This window comes from Giraffa tippelskirchi, chromosome 8, assembly GCF_054371585.1.
Source record: "Giraffa tippelskirchi isolate mGirTip1 chromosome 8, T2T-mGirTip1v1.2.pri, whole genome shotgun sequence".
In the NCBI taxonomy this organism is placed as follows: Eukaryota; Metazoa; Chordata; class Mammalia; order Artiodactyla; family Giraffidae; genus Giraffa; species Giraffa tippelskirchi.
In genome coordinates, this window is record NC_137282.1 from 100,963,909 (window position 1) to 100,980,598 (window position 16,690).

At 42.2% G+C, this 16,690-nt stretch overlaps 1 protein-coding gene across 3 annotated transcripts in view; it reads left to right on the forward strand.

Moving 5' to 3' along the window:
* Nucleotides 1–16,690, forward strand: part of LOC145518914 (uncharacterized) — a 233,708-nt gene that overhangs the window by 101,863 nt on the left and 115,155 nt on the right. The gene's annotated exons all lie outside the window — the stretch shown is intronic.

The following is a 16,690-nucleotide window of genomic DNA, read 5'->3' on the forward strand; positions in this document are numbered from 1 at the left end:
GTTGCTTGATTGCCATCCCATTTCCAAGCACACATACCCATGACAACACTGAGCAGCAGAATGACTATTTTCCCCTATGAGTCTCCTTTGCAAGGCTAGGAAACTTTTCCTAAAATCCGTGCCACCCTCCCCATCCTGCTCCCACCCCCTTCATAGATTTCCTGCTCACATCTTGGTGCATAGAATGATGTCACATGTTTATTCTCAAGAAAGACCTGAAAAGAGGAAAAGGAGTGTGATGACTTGTCCAGTGAGCACAAGGTCAGGTGGAAGAGGATGACTTGCTCAACAAATTTGGGGGTTTGTTTATAAGGAAAAAGGGTGAAATGACTGTTGAGTAGGCAACCAAGGGTGTCTACTGTATCTACAGTATTGTCTTAGGAGTAGTTCAGAGTAGCTCAGGAGACCGAAGCAGAAGAAATCACCTTGGAGACTGGAGGAGAAGAAATGTTTCCAAGACTGGGAAAGGTTATTAGGTTTATGTCACTCTGAAGGCAGAACCTGAGGTCTGAGATTACGGCCGCACTTAACATAATACCAACATAAATCCATCTTTATCCATTGATTCTCCAGATTTCAGGCATCCTCACGGATTTCCTGAATTCCTCTAAAGTCATATAAATACTGTTTTTATTGTTTCTAAGCTTCACTGAACTGAAAGAAAAATGGTTGAATAGTGTTTTGCATAAAATACTAGAAATATTTGTTCCTTAGCTCTGGCTCGATCCGAGCCTGACCTGTTTCTGTCATCACCGCTGGAATAGTTCTCTGGCTCTTGCCAGATTTTGAGTTGTCAGGATAATAATTTATCCATCTTGTTGTCAGGTTCACAGCTCGTTTGCCTGACTCTAGGGGAATCTAAATGACTATCACTACACATGGTGTGCAACTCATATTTTAAATGCACTTAATTCCAAATATCTCCCCTCTGCCACACCCCCAATGCAAAGAGTTAGTAAACTACTGTCACAGTACCATTTTCCCCTGTTGTAGAAACCTCCACCACCCACCAAAGATCAGTTTTCCTCCAGTTTTCTTTAATGCTCACTAAAATGATCGGCACTGTGCACTGACCACGGTTACTTAATCAGTCTCCTAGGTCTCTTTTTATACAGTTCATGGGGTTCTCACAGCAAGTATATTGGAGTGGTTTGCCATTCCCTCCTCCATCACTGATTCAATGGACAGGGACTTGGGAAAACTCTAGGAGATGGTGAGAGACAGGGAAACCTGGTGTGCTGCAGTCCGTGGGGTCACAAAAAGTTGGACATGACTTGGTGACTGAACAACAACAACGATTCCTAGGTCTCTGAGTCTAGAGTTGTCCTTTGGGTCCATATTTCTTCCATCCTCACTTCAAGCCAACTACTCTCAAATTATGCCTGTTCTTCCAAAGAGTCTTGATTTCCCAATGTGGTATATAACCTTTCGTTTTACAAAAAGCTGGTCTTGAAGCTTCTCACTTTAAAGACAACTCTCGGGGTTTACTTTACGAGGCCAATCAGAAGTTATTTTCCATGTTTATTAATTCATCCCCTTCAACTTCCCTCACAATGGGTCCTTTTCAAGATTTTAACTATAAGCATTAAATTACCCTCCTGACATCCCTTTCCTCCTCCTCCCAGGAATGCTTGGAAAGGAATCCAATTGTGGGCAAATGTTAGGTCTTTCTCAAAAGAATTCTGTGTCAAATAACAAGCACCCAGTTGTAGTTCAAATAGAACATGAATAGTGATTTATATGTTAAGCAAGAGTGGTAATTATTGACTTGAAAGCATATCATAATGACTCTTTACAGTTGTTCTCAGGTTTTATTATTCTTCCTTTCTTATTCTCTAGTCAGTATTCTTAATTATACTGCTCCAGAAAAATACACTGGGAGAAAATACTGCAATAAACATGAAATAGTGAAACATCCTGGCCACCAGAGCATCCAGATAAGATTTGGTAGGTAATGTGGGGTCATAGGGAAGCAGCACCAGGATATTTGGGCTTCTCCTACTTTCTCTTTTCCACCTTCAAAGCTACAGACACAACTGCCAGAGTATCAGTTAACACAAATATATTTATCAAATATCTATTGATATTTGGCTGAGGAGGGACTGCCTAAAAGCTCCACATTTATGAATACCTCTGGATGCTCTCACGTTTACTATTAGGTACAGCCAAATCAGCAGAGAACTAACTTGACCACTAAATTTTATGCTCTTCCCCAAGCCCCATGGAATAGATTTTACTGGATTTTACCGTGACATTTTACCACTTCTTTTATCCTTCATTGAAGGACATTATAAGAAACAGAGTTATAAAAACTCTGTTATAAAGCCAGCTCTGCTGGCTGCTAGGATATTATTGAGGACATTGTTTATTACATCATGCACTGTCTTTTTATGAAGACTCACTAGGAAAAACTCTATTTAATTTCGTTATTGGAAGTAATCACACTTCTGAGCAATTCTTTCTTCTTTTTAAAATTTTGTGGTCTTTGAGAATCATGTCACTGATCCTCTTTCTCTTTTTGATTTGGCTACTAGACAGCCCAGCTCATAAGGTCATGATTCATCTCTAGCAAGCATCCACCCTGGACTTTGAGACGTGTGTGTGTGTGTGTGTGTGTGTGTGTGTGTGTATGCATATGTGTATGTGTATGTTTACTGGGCTCACTCTTTATCCTATTTTCCCTCCACTCACTGCACACTATCCTGATGACTTATTTATTGTTTCATGCAGTGGAAATTCATTTCTTGCTCACATAATTGTTAAATGTAGGCATTTGTCAGGTGGCATTTTGTGAGGTGACTTGAGGACACACAATCCTTTCACCTTATTGATCTTCTGTCCTCTAGAGCAGGGGACCCCAACCCCCAGGCCATGCACATGAAAAGATGAAAACTGAGGAATGAAGGAAACAACCCCTTCTGTTTTCCCTAAGATACTTCTGCAAATAGCCTGAACAGCATTGTTCACATTAGCAGGAATAACCATGACTTGTTCATGCCGAGAATCCTGGGGAGTCCAGTGGATTCTCCTTATGGCCTTTCTCTTCTGTCCTTTCCTCTCAATTCTTTCTGCCACTGCCTTTGTTCAAGTCTTTTCTACTTCATGCTCAGTCTACTAGAACCCCTACCTTCTTGGCTTCTGGAGAGAACTATCTTTTGAATAGGTCTTGTGGGTTTTTCTTCTGCAAGTTGGCTCACATATTTTATTGTTACCTAATGCTATATGACCCCGAAGAAGGAAATGACAACCCACTCCAGTATTCTTGCCTGGAGAACTCCATGGACAGAAGAGCCTGGTGGGCTATAGTCCGTGGGTCGCAAAGAATTGGACATGACTGAGTGGCTAAAACTGCAATACTGTGTGAAAAATCACCCTAAAGTTCAGTGGTTTAAAATAGCAATAATTACTTAAATCTCTTATGGTTTCTATGGATCAGAAGTTGGGAGAGCATCTTAGAAGGGTGGTTTTGGCTTGGGGTTTCTCATGAAGTTGCCATGAGACATCTGCTGGAGTTTGCAATCATCTGAGAACTAGACTGGGACTTGACGATCCTCTCCCATGGTGGCTCACTCACATGGATGGCGAGTTGGTGTGGGCTATTGGCAAGAAGTCTCAATTACCCTCCACATGGGCCTCTATTCAGGGCTGCTCGAGTGACCTCATGACCTGGGGCTGGATTCTCTCAAAATGAGCATTTAGGAGAAAGGATACCAGCCGCAGTACCCTTTAGACCTAGCCGCAAAAGTCCCACACTGTCACCTCTGCCATACTCTGTTGTTCACCAAGAACAACCCTGATTGAACATGAGAGAATTGATGCTTTCGAACTGTGGTGCTGGAGAAGACTCTTGAGAGTCCCTTGGACTGCAAGTAAATCAAACCAGTCAATCCTAAAGGAAATCAGTCCTGAACATTCATTGGAAGGACTGATGCTGAAGCTGAAACTTCAATATTTTGGCCATCTGATGCAAAGAACTGACTCTCTGGAAAAGACCCTGATGCTGGAAAAGATTGAAGGTGGGAAGAGAAGGGGATGACAGAGGATGAGATGGTTGGATGGCATCACTGACGCAATGGACATGAGTTTGAGCAAGCTCTGGGAGTTGGTGATGGACGGGGAAACCTGGAGTGCTGCAGTCCATGGGGTCGCAAAGAGTTGGACACGACTAGCAACTGAACTGAAAGGCCACACAAGGCCATGGATATTAGGAGGCATAAATCCATGGGCTGGCTACCATGCATTCTTGCATGCGAAATATGTCCCTCAATCTCAGTTTTTCAAAATTCTCTCCCAATTCTAAAATTCAAATCAAGGCCCATCTTTTCTGTGAAGTCTGTCCTGATCACTCAACAACTAGCACACCTATTGTAACTCTTATTGTTCTTACAATAGAGAGGCCTTTACTATTTAGTACCTTGTTTTGGACATCCATACATATGTCTTTTCTCTCAGGTGAAATTTAAGCAAACAGGTACATACCCCCTGTCATATAGTAGGTACTCAATAAATGTTTTTCAGATGGGGAGATGAAGGAGGGAATGAGAGTACAAGCTGGAAGTCCTGGGTCTCTGTCTGTGGGCTTTTCCCCAGCTGCTTGACCTTGGCCAAATCATTGAACTTCTTGGTTTCAGTTTCTTTCCTACATAAAATAAAGATAATGATACCCACCCCACCTTTCCTCACAGAAGTGCCTGGAGATTTGAAAGAGGTAGCGTTGTTGAAAGTATTTTCCGATGTGTAAAGAATAAGGGCAAAGTGAGGTTAGTTACCTGGCTCACCAGTGGTGGCTAAGATGCAGTGTATTGTCACAGGTGGAGGTCAGTCAATACCTCAGACTCCCTCCTCAAGGAATAGTTAACTACATCAAGCTGTCAGCATACAAATGCCCTTCATTCCTACAGCTGCTGTCAGCATACAATGGTTCATAGCTGGGAGCAGGGGTAAGGGGAGGCCTTCGGCAAAGAAAACTGCCTAGATTAGGGGGCTGGACCCCATCACAGTCACACTCTGGAAATGTCAAAGCTCAAGGGCAAGGTTTGTTTCTCTAGCAGAATTCTCAGATGTCCTCTTCCTTTATGTATACAGGTTTTAAAAATTTTTTTCTCTTATAGACAATTGTTTATAATTTTTTCCATCCCACACTTTAGAAATATTATTTTTAAAATTAACATAAATTTGTCTATTTTTAGTGTACAACTCCATGAATTTTAATACACGTGTAGATTTGTGCAACCATCACCACCACCATGAGGACACACAGTAGTTCCATCACCCCAACAAATTCCCTGTGCTTTCTTTCTGTAGTCACAACCCTTCCCCACCTGAACTGATGGGAACAACTGATCTGTTCTTTATCACAATACTTTTGTCTTTTTGTGACTATCATATAAATGGAATCGTACAGCATGTAACCCTTAGGGATTGGTCCTTCTCACTTGATGTGTCTTTCAGATTCATTTAAGTTTGTTCCTTTTTTATTACTGAATAATGTTCCTTTGTAAGGGTGTATCTTGTTTATTCATTCAACTGTTGAAGTACGTTTGGAATGGGATTGCTGGCCCATCTAGAAAATATATGCTTAGTTTTAAAAGAACCTACCAAATTGTTTTCCTGAGTGGCTGTACCATTGTAGATTTCTACCCGGAATATGTTTCTTATTCGTATCAGTACTTAGTACTGTATTTTTATTTAGTCATTCTCATAGACATGTGGTGGTATTTCATGACTTTGATTTGAGTTTCCCTCAAAAGTGAAGTGTCTGTTCAAGTTTTGCCTGCTTTTTAAATATTTTGTTTGTTTTCTTATTGTTAAATCTGGGCAATTGTTTAAGTATTCTGGATGCAAGTTCTGTGTCAGATATGTGATTTGCAAATATTTTCATCCAGTCTGTAGCTTGTTTCATTTTCTTAACAGTGTCTTTTGCAGAGAAGTTTTTAATTTTGATAAATTTCAATGTATTAATGTTAAATTTTATGGATTATACTTTTGATGAGATGTTGAAAAACATCTTGTTTCACTATAGGTCTTGGTAAATTTCTTCTAATACGTTATTCTAAAATTCTTATTTTAAAAATATTTTGCATTTAGATCCATGATCCATTTTGAGTTATTCCTTGAATTAAGTTAGGAGGATATAGGGTTTACCTGGGGCTTCCTAAGTGGCACTAGTGGCGAAGAACTTGCCTGCCAATGCAGGAGACATAAGAGATGTGGGTTCAATCCCTGGGTCAGGGAGATGCCCTGGAGGAGGACATGGTGACCTGACCCACTGCAGTGTTCTTGCCTGAAGAGTCCCTTGGACAGAGGAGCCCGGTGGGTAAAGTGCATAGGGTCACAAAGAGTTGGACAAGACTGAAGAAACAGCACACACACAAGCACAGGGTTTACTTAGAGGTTCTTTTTAAATTTTTTATGTGGTTGCCCAATAATTCCAGTACCATTTCTTGAAATGATAATCCTCCATTGAATTGTCTTTATATTTGTCAAATGCCAATTGTTCATATATATGTAGATTTACTACTGGACTCTATTCTATTCCATTGATTTATGTGTCTTCTTCTTAGTGAATTTCATACTGTTTCAGCTACTCTAATTTTATGTTCCATGCTCGGCCACTCAGTCATGTCCGACTCTTTGCAGCCCCAGGGACTATAGCCCAACAGGCTCCTCTGGCCATGGAGTTTTTCCAGGCAAGAATATTGAAGCAGGTTGCTATCTCCTACTCCAAGGAATCTTCCCAACTTAGGAATCAAACCCATGTCTCTTGAGCCTCCTGCACTGCAGGTGAATTCTTTACCACTGTGCCACCTGGGAATATAATTTTATAGGCGGTTTTAAGATCAATCATTAGGGTTCTCTCTCTTAATTCTTCTTTTCTGAAATGATTTTTTTTTCCAGCTCCATTGACTTTTTATAAGAATATTAGAATTACTTTGTCTTTATAAAACTCCTGTTGGGACTTTCATTGAAATTGCTTAAAATCTATGGACCTATTTAGGGAAAACTGACACCTTCACTATTGTGAGTCTTTAAACCCATAAACATGGTATATCATTCTAATTATTTAGGTTTAAAAAAGTTAGCAAGCAGCAGGAAGTGGAGAACACTTGTTTTCTAAAAAGTTGCATAAATAAAAAGTGCTATACTTTTCTGCAGGAAGTAGAGAATACTTTGGGCTCCATAAAGGAAGTGAATATGAGCTTTTGTTTCTTAATTTTTAAAAATAGAGAGTATTTGGATCAGCTGAGAGAACTGGAAGGATAAAAAAAAAAAGTGGTTTATGAAAAGGTAAGCATTTTAGAAACCCCCAAGGCATACTTTGGGTCCTGGCAGTAAGCCAGTTTGGCTGCAGAATCTGTCCACTGGAACTCTATGTAAGGATTTTTTCCTTGCCTATGTGTCCAACAGTCCACCATTTGGTAACTGATCCTAGGTTTCCTTTAGGGCAACTATCCTCTCGCTACTCCAAGCATGAGTTCAAGGCCTGAGCTAAACAGAGGATTACATTCCTTGGGCTAAAATGTTGATTCAAGACATCAGCAAGACCAGAGGGCAAGGAGGTTACAATGCTCATCTCCCCAGCAAAAACAACCAAATCAAAAACAGAACAAAAACATTAAAAAACTACAAATCACAGAGAATAGTTCAAGAATGAGCACACAAGCCCCTCTATGCCAATGATACACCAAGAGAAGTTTGCCAGAACTTTCCATTGAATGTGAACCTGAAAGAATATAGAAGTCAGGTCTCCTGTTGCCATCTTGCTACCATGCAGAGCCTGCCAAACAGGTTCAGTAAATATTTCTGCAAATACCGAAGGGGGCACAGCCTAAACATGGAGAGAAACTGAGTCCTGATGATATAATTTGAGTCTTGAGTCAAGTCACACCTATAGCAAAATTCAGAATACTCAAAGACAGGACACTACACATACATAAAACAAAAATTTGAACCAGGTGTCTGAGAAGAGTGAGGGGAAAACTGTGTGTCATTAGAGAACAGGAGAATCACTGGCTTAGAGGTAAAAACTAAAAATATTTTTCAGGCTTACAAGGTGTTTTATATTGCAGTGCTAACCTTGTCCCATCTCTGCCTTTCCTGCATCTCTTATCTCATCCTAAACTTTGCCTGTTCTCTATACCAGATCCCATTCTCTGCATATTTCTTGCTCTTTCATAACTCTATGACTTTGCCAACTCTGCTTCCTATTTGAAATTGCCCTTTCCTGTCTTTTTGTTCTGAAAAGTTCTCTAATCATCCCTGAAGGTCCACCTAGGGGAACTTCCCTCCTGAGTGCTTGTGTGATTCTTTATGTACTTCTATATTATAGCTCTTACCTCATCGTTTCTGTCTGTCTTTCCCATTATTCTGTGAGCTCCTTGAGAGGAGAGTCTAAGTCCTGCACACCTAAAATACCTTCAAAGCCTTTAGAACAGTATCCCATACACAGTAAGAGCTTAATAGATGCTTGTGGGTGGACGAATGAATTAGAGATGGCAGGTGATGAATGAACTTCCCAGAGTTCCCCGGTTTTGTCACCACTATTCCAGGAAGTGCTCCCATCTTGATGCACAGATTACTAGGCACTTATTATTTTCTCATCATATCTTGTTTCTTTCGTATTTCCTAACCTCCCTTTAGTTGGATGTGGCCATGGAGCTGATTTGATTCCAGTGAGGTATAGGAGAAGGGGTGTGTACCACTTCTAGGCCTGGACTTCAAAACTTCCATCCTGCATCTTCCACGTTTCCCTTTCTGCTGCTGGGCAATGCCCAGAGGGACCTTGGAAGCCAAAGCCTGAAGGCAGCCAGGGCTCTGTCAGCCTGAATCCTTAAATGACTGCATGAAATAGAGCCCTTCCCTAACCCCATCCACTGCCACCCCAGATCACTTGCACTGAACTGTTACACAGAGAGAGAAACTTCCTCTGTGTCAAGCCACTGCACTTTGGGGGCCTGTTTGTTTGTTTTCATAGTGAGGCTGCAGTAACTAATATAGGACTCAGTTCAAGGACAAGAATTTTCTCAGTTCAAACCAGATTCTGAATGTGGTGAATACTATATACACGGCAGAACTATATTCTGGAAAACCCTCCTATGTCTCTGGCCTCTATTTTTTTTTTTCAGAAAAAGGTCACTCATGGTAGGTAGCATAGCAATTGGGAAGTTTTGGAGGTTTTGGAGTAGTAGGCTGAGGGTGAGAAGGAGAGTCTTTTACTGGGTCTGCTCCCGCCCGGCTTTGGGTTCCCAGCCAAGGAAAGATGACAGCATGGATTCTCAAACAGCTCACCCTAGTGGGGGGAGTGAGTGAGTGAGTGAACGTCGCTCAGTCATGTCTGACTCTTTGCAACCCCACAGACTGTACAGTCCATGGACTTCTCCAGGCCAGAATACTGGAGTGGGTAGCCTTTCCCTTCTCCAGGGGATCTTCCCAGCCCAGGGATCGAACCCAGGTCTCCCGCATTGCAGGCAGATTCTTTACCAGCTGAGCCACAAGGGAAGCCCCACCCTAAGGGAGTGGGACACAAAAACGTGAAAACAATCACCCCAGCAGAAATGTAGATGATGGTGATTTCTGCAGTGGGAGAGGATACCACCCCTGCCTTGTCTCTTCCAGGCTTCACTAGTCTTAACGCTTGATAACTCCAACCCTACACACGCTGCTTACTGATCCCAAGCCCAGCCAACAGAGAGGAGCATTTTGACCTTTCTTTGGTGCAGGCAGACTGCAGATGCACCACTCAAAACATCTCTGTCCTTGTCAGTGACAACTTTCTAAGCCATAGGAAGAATATTGAGTTTACATAGTTCAAAGACAAACAAAAAGTGCCAGAAGGTGCAGCAGTACTTGCTGGAACCCACCATCAATGCTTCCAAGCTGCACACTTGCTTGACCTAGAGTAGAATCTGTTTTTACAGAGCCTGTCCCCAACACATCTACATCCTGTGAACAGGCTCCTTGAGAGTCTGTTGTCCACCCAGAGGAGGGATGGCTTTTTCTTATCTTCTTCTACCAGAGTTTCTCATGTTTACTTCTGTGGGCAAGGAATCACAGCAGTTGTTTCTCAGGACCAAAGTTCTCTCAAAATGTCAGAGCTCCTTAATTCTCCATTCTGGGGATTAAAGCTGCCCCACCCTCCGCATCCAAATCTGCTACCACATTAGATTACTTTTGTGTCTCTACCACTGGACACCCCCTTATTGGGCCCTCAGCCCTGAAAAATGCCACCACTGACATTTAAGTATCGAGTAGGCCTAAGAGTCACTTGGAGAATGTCTTCTGAATGAGTTTAGGCTTGTGGGTTTAACCCTTGGGGTTCTGATTTTGTAACTGTAAGGTCCATGAGATCGCAAAGAGTTGAACACAACTGAGCAGCTGAACAACAAGGTGGGGCACAAATTCTGCAGTTTTAACTGGGCCCCCGGGTGATGGTAGAGGGTCTGAGAATCTGATGCTAGAGGGTCTGAGATCACACAGTTAGGAACGCCCTTCCTCTGAGCGGTGAGTCATCTTTTTAAAAACACAAATGGGTTCATAATAACCCTTTTAAAATTCTTTGATGGTTTTCTGTTGCTGTCAGGATCTGATCCAGATTCTTATAGGTGGCAAATCAGTGTTCCATAGGAAGTGGCCCTTATTTCTCTAGCCTCAATTCTCACCACCCGTCATTCAGGTCTTGTACATTTCAGTCATTCTGCATTAGGATTTGCTGCTCTTTCTTTCATGACTTTGTGAATGTCACCCTCTGCCTGAACCAATTTTCCCCTTCCCCCGGTCTTTATCTGTTTCACCTGTAGTTAGAAGAAATCCCCCTCCCCCTTGGGAGATCGTTCTTTCCTGACTAAGAAAATGCCCACTGCTGTGTGCTAATAGGCTTCCCAGATGGCTTAGAAGTAAAGAATCCACCTGCCAATGCGGGAGATGTAGGTTTGGTCCCTGGGTCGGGAAGACACCTGGAGAAAGGAACGGCAACCCATTCCACTGTTCTTGCCTGGGGAATCCCATGGACAGAGGATCCTGGTGGGCTACAGTCCGTGGGGCCACAAAGAATCAGACACATCTGAGAGACTAACACTTTAGTGCTATTTCTAGGAGTATTGGACATCGCAAGATTGTGTTATGATGCAAGTGCTGTTAATTGGGAGGCTCTATCCAAACACACCAACATATGAAAATGCCTCACATCCCACATGGAACCTAAGTTATATCTCACTATTTGAGTTAAGTAGAATTGCACCTAGGGTTTCAGAATGACTGGAGAAGAACCACTTGCCATCTTGACCTGCTTGGATCAAGACTGTTACCTGCAAAAACAGAGTGTCAGTGGATCACTCTATGGTTGGGTCTCTTTGTTACAGAAATTTAACTTTCACCTTAACTAATAACAGATGGCATCATGCCTCCTAGGCAGCTTTGTTGGGATAAAGATCCTGACTCTGGAATGAGCCCCTCATTTCTTGCCCCAGAATGTTTTCCACAAGGAAAGCTCTGTGGAAAAAGCAAGCAGGTAGGGCTTAACCTGACCTTTCCAGGCATGCACCTAGTAACTCACACAATTAACACAGAAAGGCATGTTCCCTCTTTCTTACTCCCCTGTAGGAATAAACAAAGCAAGTAAAAAGGAAAGTAAGCAATGTTAAGAGTAGGAAGCATCCCCTCCTTTTGAGAATTCAGAATGTGGGTGCCCACCATCAATTAATACCAGGGAAATAACAGGAAATTGTCTGGAGGGAAATGCGAAAAAGGGAGGCACCTGCTTTTGAGCTTTCTGAATAATGAGTCTAAGGAAAGTCAATATCTTTCTTTTCCAGGCTGTTGCTACCTCCTCATGAATACCACTGGTACATTTGCATCCAGTAGTTCCTAGCCACCCAGGAAGCAACAGAGCCTTGCCATTCCCTAGCTTCCCAAGAGCCTGCAAAGCTGACATCATTGATCCCATTCTCTACATGGGAAAATGGAGGCTCAGAGTTTGAGTGATTTATCTAAAGTGCGGTACAAGCAAGCAAAGGAGCCAGCAGGAGATAAGAGCTTGTCTAACTCCCCAGTCAATTTCAGTTCCCCAGATAACACAGAACCTAAATAAACCTACATCAACACCATATGGTATCAGCAAAGCAGGGGGATGTTAGATACTCGTATTAAAATGGGCTATAAAGGAAAGATGGTTTGTATGTGTGAATAGTCAGGAAGCAAATCATCCTTTTGATAATTCTCATCAATTTTAGTTCAGTAACCCAGGATGACATGAGTTTTGATGGACTGGACAACTTTACTAATACCTACTCAGTCCTAATTTTTCATATTAATTATAATAAACTATAATTGTTATGAATGCTCAATAGGTACCAACTTAAGCATGCTTAGAATTCTGGCTTATTAAATATTCTTCTTGGCTAGAAATCCTAAGGTCCCTTGAAAGGGCCTGCCTTGAATTTTGAAATGAAAATCCACTCAGTGTTCTTTTGGAATAATCCATTTCAGAATTTTCTTCAATGCCAGGAGGGAATGTAGATTTAGTAAAACTACATTGCAAGCCTGTTAACCTATAACAACAACCAACTAGTCCAATGCATGGCCCCCTGGACACAGTGATGAATTTCACTAGGCTGCCATGAGGGTAAATACGATTCGTCTATAGAATTAGGCTTCGCTGTTAAGAGTCCCTGCTTTGGGTGTGTGGTACCCTGTGGACTACAAGTGGATTTCCTGTCCCCAAACAGATGGGCTTTCCCTTTATGGCCACTCTTAAGTTTTCTAGACAAACTGCAGCTGCACTAATGTCTGTTTGTGTAAAGGAATGTTAAAGTTGAACCACTCCCCTTTACCTGATGAGTATTCAGAGTTTTGAGCCAACGACAACTGGGATATGCCAACATCTGCAGAAAAGTACAAGTCCCTTCTTTGTGCTCTTTCGGATTGACTGAGTCAGGCAGAAAGAGCGCCTCTGGATATCAACGAGGGTCTTTATTTGCAAACAACTGTAGCTCATAGAAGCAGGAAAGAAAGCTTAGTAAAGAATTTGCGGTGTCTCTAGGGATTTCTAGGAGGACACAGAGTCAAGCTAGAAGGGTTTGCAGGAACAGTGGCCCAGCCGCACCACCAGACTGCTCCACGGGAGCAGGCCCCATGGCTCTCCCTGCCAACCCGGCCTGGGATGCTATCACCAGGACCTCTCACCCTGCTGCCTCTGCCTCCCGCAACAGAATGCACTCTTCATGGCACTGTCTTCTTCATGACATTCTCTTTCAAACTGAAATCTCATGTGCTATGTCTAATTAGTGGCAACTAGGTCCCAGTCTTGGAAACTCATCTCTTTCTGTAAAGGATGATGAGAAAGAAGTGTCTGATATCTATCTGCAGAACGTGGAAGATTTCACAAACACTGAAAGGATGCTCAAAATGTAAATGGGGACCCACAACTGAAAACATGTCTAGTCTGTTTACCATTTGACTGTTCAACTGCCTATAAACTCTCTTGCATACTAATTTTCTAAATATCTCTAATCACAAGTGCCAAAGGCTTCTGCTTAACACCATGTAAGTGTTCCTTGTACAACTGCTTACTCTCTCCTCAAAAGGGGGGCAAGGTGAAATCTTGTCAGTTTCCAGGCTGAGTTCTAAGGTCACCAGGGATATTCACCTTCTCCAATTCAGTCACAATCCCATCTGGATATATCAGCCCGTCCGCCAGGCACACTGCCATCTTGGCACCCTCCTGGTAGAGCAGCAGGTTGTGCAGCGTAGTGATGGCATAGAACAAGACCGACTCCACAGGGGAGCTGGGATAGGGTAGAGAGTTCATGTGAGTCAGGTTCCAGGTAAATGTGGGTCACTTCCTGCAGGAAGCCTTCCCCAATACTGACACTTCTATGGAAATAGCTCTTTACTAAAATATACAGCTAATTAGCACCCTGTGTTACCCACACTTCCTATAAAAATGGAAGGGAAACAGAGGAAGGGGAAAAATGAAGACTAGGCAGTGTACATACGTGGCAAGGAAGAGAAATAAATGGCTGCTGTTGTCCTTGTTTTTGTAAGTGGTCATACGGATGTGGGTGGTGTTAATGACATCCTTCCTCCACAACCAGACCGTGTTCTTTTTGCCTTCAGAACCAGCACATGAGTGGGTTAGAGCTCTTTACCTGACAGGGTGACCCTAACTTTCATTTCTAGACCATCAGAACTCTTCTTAGCGATCCTTCTTATGTGTGGTTGCCGTTTAATTTTACCACTGGACAGGACAATACACAGAAGTACCTAAAAGGATCTCCTGGGTTCCAGAAATACTCCTTGCACAAAATGGTATAAACTACCCTGTTTTGTCTTTTTAATTGGAATCAATCACACCAGTTGACCCCTTAAAAACTTCCTGTTTGTCCAAGTGGCATGAAAATTCCAAAATATCCTCTTCTTGACAAGGAGTTTTATTTCTAATTAGATGAAATGGTCCACATTCCTGGTGGGACCATTCTTTCCTCAAGCAGTAAGATTTTTAAATTGGAGGATCCCAGAATTGGGGGATTGAAAGCAAAACTTTTTCAATGGAGTCATTAGATGTAATTAGAAGTGTCCTTTTGCTTCTACTTTTTGTATTCAAATTCCATGCACTTTTGTTATGGAAGGGAAAATAATGTCATAAATTTATCATGACAGTTTACCACATCCTTCACACATCAGTCCAAACTCATGAGGTGTTGTCACTCAGTTGGCATCAGCTGGCACTGTCACTAAGACTTCCACCATTCTATAAGTTCATGGTGATTTGGGAACTCAGGATTCTCTGAATCATCAGAAATGCACATCTATCCTCAATTTAAAATCTCAAGATCATATTCTTCTCCATTAAGGTCCTAACTCTGATATTGTTGCTGTTGTTCAGTCACCAAGCCTTGTCTGACTCTTTGTGACCCCATGGACTGCAGCAGCCAGGCCTCCCTGTCCTTCACCATTTCCCAGAGTTTGGTCAAACTCATGTCCACTGAGTAAGTGATGTTATCTAACCATCTCATCCTCTGCCACCCTCTTCTCCTTTCACCCTCAATCATTCCCAGCATCAGGGTCTTTTCCAATGAGTTGGCTCTTCGCATCAGGTGGCCACAGTCTTGGAGCTTCAGTGTAAGTCCTTCCAATGAATATTCAAGATTGATTTCTTTTAGAATTGACTGGTTTGATCCCCTTGCAGTCCAAACGACCCTCAAGAATCTTCTCTAGCACCACAATTCGAAAGTATCAGTTCTTCGGCCCTCAGCCAACTCTCACATCCATACATGACCACTGGAAAAACCGTAGCGTTGCCTAGTTGGACCTTTGTCAGCAAAGTGATGTCTTTGCTTTCTAATACACTGTCTAGGTTTGTCATAGCTTTCCTTCCAAGGAGCAAGCATCTTAATTTCATGGTTGCAGTCACTGTTAGCAGTGATTTTGGAATCCAAGAAAATAAAATCTGTCCCTACTTGCACTTTTCCCCCTTCTATTTGCCATGAAGTGATGAGACCAGATGCCATGATCTTAGTTTTCTGAAAGTTGAGTTAAGAGACTCAAAAAGGCTATGATTTCAATTGTCCTTGTAATTTGGCAATCCCATCAAGTTCAAATACAGGCTGTAGTGGCTTCTGAAAGATGACCATTTTGACACCATTTGCCTCAACACAGAGTCTAGTCAGCATTTCTTTCTTCATGTCACTCTTTCCTAAACTTAAATCTCACAATGGAATATTTGGTCATATGTCCTCAGCATACAGCTGTATCCTAGCTTGCAGAAGATACCCGGACACGGAGGGGATGGCAGGAGTCAGAGGGTGGGGAAATCTCCCTAATAAGTGAAAGCTACTCAAAGCAAAAATTATGTCCTTTACCACCAGCAGCTGGTTCTCATTTTTAATTCGAGTGAGAATTTTGACTTTGAGTAATTTATTACACCACCCTGCCAGTTCCTGTGAAATCATGAACAGAATCAGAGAAGGGCCTTCGAGAGATGATCAGATTGAGCCCCAAACCTCTACCTCCCACATATGGAAGGTAACAGAGTTATTTATACCCATTGGGCATGTGAGGTAAGTGAGTCACAAGAAAGACCCATGCCCTGAACACTACTATCCAAATTCCCATTGAGATGTTATCTCACTTTTACAGAATGTTTGACATCTTTAAGTGAGGATCATGGTTTTCAGGCTTGGAAGAGTAAAATAATCTTGATTATAATTTTTTTTAATGCTAGGGATATGTCCCTACATAGGACAGGACTGAAAAAGTCAGTAGACACACAGGAATGCTGAAGAAAGCCCTATATTTTTTGAAGGAAGCCATGGGAATTACATACAACATAGTAAGAAAGCAGAAATTATAGTGGGCAGTTTTTGCTATGTGCTCAACATCTATTCCCCTTTCTTTGGATATTTACTGGGGGAATTACTCTCCCTTAAACATTAGTGCCTATAGTTGACTGACTAACTGTTCGTCTGTCCCCTAGCCATGGGTGAATACATAGTGCATCTCTGACCAATGAGCATATTCCATCCCCCGGCTTTGGTAATGGGCATATGACTGAACTCAGTGCATTAAACTCGGTCTTTGGCGTGGATGTGTGTATGTTAGTCGATTAGTCATGTCTGAATCTTTGTCACCCAGGTCTCCTGCATTGCAGGCAGATTCTTTACCATCTGAACTACCAGGGAACTGTGTGAGAAAC